Below are 3,925 nucleotides of genomic sequence, written 5' to 3' on the forward strand. Positions count from 1 at the left end.
CTGGCCCATAGTCCATGTAGTAGAGATTCAATGTCACGACAAATTTCAATTAAATTTTCCAAGGCAACAATTCCTTGCTGATTTTCATTTGAATTACCGTAAGGCTTTGTACCGCACTATATTGTTTCAAAGATCGGCTTCACCCAAAAGTATAGACCGACATGATCTAAAGGAACTAAAAAATATAGGAAACGGATTATAAGCGATTAAAACATCATCAAATCGCAAATCGGAATAGATTTTAGTTTTGAGTGACAGAAAAATAATTGAAAATTATTTCAGTGATGTGATGGGTACTAAGGATTTATTTTCGAGTTTGCAAGTTCAGTGGTTGTAGTTAGCTTTGTCAGATATTTTTAAGCATGGCGAGCGTAAAAAGCTGGATTGGAGAATTCCGAAAGTCAAATCTCGAAAGCTTTCACTGTATTAATGTCACTCTATTTGATCACATAAGCCTGAATTCGCTGTGACAAGTAATTTCATGGCCTAATCTTGATGCATGGAAAATCTTGCAAGTAATCGATCAAGGAAGCGCAATGTTTTGATCGCCAGTACGCCTTGAAAAAAAAGTCAGTTGAAGCGGGAGTCGCTGTAGAAAATTTCGCAATCGGCGAGAAATTTTCTTTGGCGATTCCTTTTCAGCAGCAAATCACGCTATACGCAGTGTTTCATAGATAAGCAAGTATGCCTGTTTCCGCTCAAGAAAAGTAAAGAGAATTCCTTGATTGAAACCAGGGTCCAGAAATTCCTACAAGAGCCCCCTTTGAAGTAATTTCTTCTCAGCGACGTACTTGCGATCAGAAAAAATGTGATTTTCATTTACCATTTCTTGGGAGATATTTTCCACGCCGAGATTAGCAATTCCGTTTTCTTGTCAGAGGCAAACCGGCCTATAAGGTTAACGACAGTTAAAAATGTTTGCGCATGTGATGTCAAGCTATTCATCCGTTGTGGAATATTAGAACACCGATTGTTGAAGACAAGTATATGCCAAACTATTCTTAAGACGATTGAATTAATTTTGTAAACAAAAAATGTAAACAATTACATTTTTTTTATCTTCTGCGTGACAATACTTTCTCATAAGTTTCATCACACAGCAACATAACCACAGTTCTCAAAATGTTTGGCTCCGACATTCAGGGTCCAGCTTGACAAGGCATATTGAGTCAGGTCCACAGTACCCAAGGATTATAAACTCTAATTTCAAGATGTATTCTCATTTTCCGATCCCTTCCCAAATGTCAGATTGAGTGAAAAAGACACATAGAACAACCCTTGTGGCGTTTTATGTCAAAGCATGATAAAAAGTGGGAAGTTTCAAATTTGCATCAAATTTTTTTAAATTAAAGTTTAAATGTGATAGTAGCGTTTATTGAGCGGAGAAATTTGCCAAAAGTTTGGTAGCAATAAATACGCTCCTATCGTGTTATATCACAAACAAGATTCATAATACGTCTTCAGGACCCTATTAAACAATCTGACTATGTCAACGGGTATTTCCGTATTTTAGTAGTTCATCGTTTTAGTGTCATATTTAATTCGTTTTACCACTCATTACACAGTTGTCCAATATATGCTCAATACACTTTTTCTTTCTTCTTGGTATAAACCTTTACTGAAGTAAGATAATCCAATGTTGTAGTATTCATTGTAGTCTAGGTAGTATTATACAACGTAGAATAGCTTGTTTATGAATAAGAAACAATAATTGCTAGGAATAATGATGAAATGTCCATTGAGTCGTTTTTGCACTTAAGAATGAATTTTCGTTCATATGGTCTGGTTACGAAGTGAAAATCAAGAGCAATTCCACAAAAATGTTCAGAAACTTTAGATTTAATCAATATCGCCGTTTTGAAAAGATAAATATTGATTAAAATTCGATAAATATATGTTGCGATAACTGCAGATTGAAATTGGGGTCGCCTATGAGCGTGCCGCTGAAATATTTCGTTAAATTCTAAGTTTGATAAAATAAGTTTATAATGAAATATTTTCCAAAGTATATTTCCTGTAGTGAATCAGCTTTTATAACCAATTTCAAAAAAATGTTATCAACCAATGAATGTCAAGTTAAACAAGCGCAAAGAATGTTATCTCGACTTTGTATGAGAATATACGGGACAGCGGTGATATGCCAAAATAAATGGAAATTGGATAAAATTCCTGAGATTAAAATTTAGTTTGGAAATTGAATAATAGTTTGCATTTGTATGAATTTGAATAGATTTAGTTTGCGCCCGCTTGAGATTACGAGCCAATTTCCTCCTGGATGGGACAAAAGTTCTCTTGGGTTACGGACTAGAATCCCGGTTAGACATTCAGGGAAATTCTTTTCTTGGGATTCGAGAGAATCTGGTTCCTTCGAATATAGATTCGTCCTGGATCGAGTAGAATCCATCACAGGATTCGAGTTTGAGTTTCCTTCTCAGGATATGAATAGAACGAGATTCCACAGAATCTTGAGATTCAGTAAAAATTGAGATTCATGGAAAATACTGGTCTCGGGGTTTGTGAGTAGGAAATCTTGTCTCGGGATCGAATAGAATGTATGAGAATCTTATCTCGGATTTGATTAGTTATTCTTTCAAGCTTCGAGTTTAAATCTTGTCGCGCAATTCGAGTGGGAACCCTAATTTCTGGTGCGAAAATCTCATCCCAGAATTCGAGTAAAATAATCGGTGACAGGGACCTAGTAGAATCTCGTTTTCTTGATTTTGAGTAGAAACCCCATTGCAGGATTTTGGATTAGATTTTGATGGATTGTGTTTTGGATTGAGTTTTGGATTGGACTATATTTATTCAAAAATAGATAATTGGTTTGGAATAAATTGACCTTTGTAACCATTTTTAAATGAGTTTTGAAAATTGTTAAACATTATTTTAAATTTAAAAATAAGTGTATATGTACGCTACCAATATCTTGACACAATATAATGAAAGACTTGAGGTGGAAACATTCGAAATTAAAGATAGTCTCCACAATGAACGACTCTACCCTACTCACGTTTCAAAGGCACTTAAAACTGGAGAAATAGTTGGCAAACGTTTCTGATCTTATTTTTAAGCTATCTTGTAGTACGTAAAGCCAATATAACAAAGTGGCACTGTTGTTGGTACTTTCTTCGCAAAATCGCCTTAGAGTTTTTTTTTTCATTTGCGTAGAAAACAGGAGGGGTCAAGGGGCCACCCCCCAGAATTTTGAGATTAATAAATAACAAAAAACAATTTCATTATTCTAACCGCAAAGGAAAATCTGGTGTTTTAAATTTACGCCACTTTTAATTTTGACACAAAGGAAAACACTCTCAGTAGTAACTTTATTCTACTGTTCTACAACAATAGTGGGGAAAAGCTCGGCATGTCGATAACATATCAGGTGGCAGTCCTGACTTCTCTGTCGCTTGGATTATTACCAACTAGAACAAGGAGCTTGTTGTTGTTATGTAATAGGCGAATTTTTAAACATCTCCGTTGCAAAAAACACGCGTCATCGTAACAAAAAAGCCTGAATGTTCTGGAAATTTGATTCTCAAAATTTGTAAATATGCAAAACAATGAATGTTTTGAATAGTTAAACATAAGGCATACAATATTCATTGCAATTAGATTTCCCATGTTTTGGAGATGCTCTACTCGATGTGCCAGGTGATGGGGTGATTTCTCTATAAAAATTTACCGTAGATGTGTCTTTAAAAAAAATTGAAAAATAGGTAAAATTATAAAAGGAATTTTCAGACAATAAAAAATACGAGAAATTTTATGGGGAAAAATTTGAAGGCTTTAATATCATAAGATCTTTTCAAGGCATAGCTATATTTTCTGTCAGATTGGATGGCAGAAAATTGAAGTTTACTGTGATAAAGTCAAAAAAAAAAATCGACCATAGGTTTTTATGTCATTTTGCTTCAATTTTTAATAC

Source organism: Aedes aegypti, chromosome 1 (assembly GCF_002204515.2).
Source record: "Aedes aegypti strain LVP_AGWG chromosome 1, AaegL5.0 Primary Assembly, whole genome shotgun sequence".
In the NCBI taxonomy this organism is placed as follows: Eukaryota; Metazoa; Arthropoda; class Insecta; order Diptera; family Culicidae; genus Aedes; species Aedes aegypti.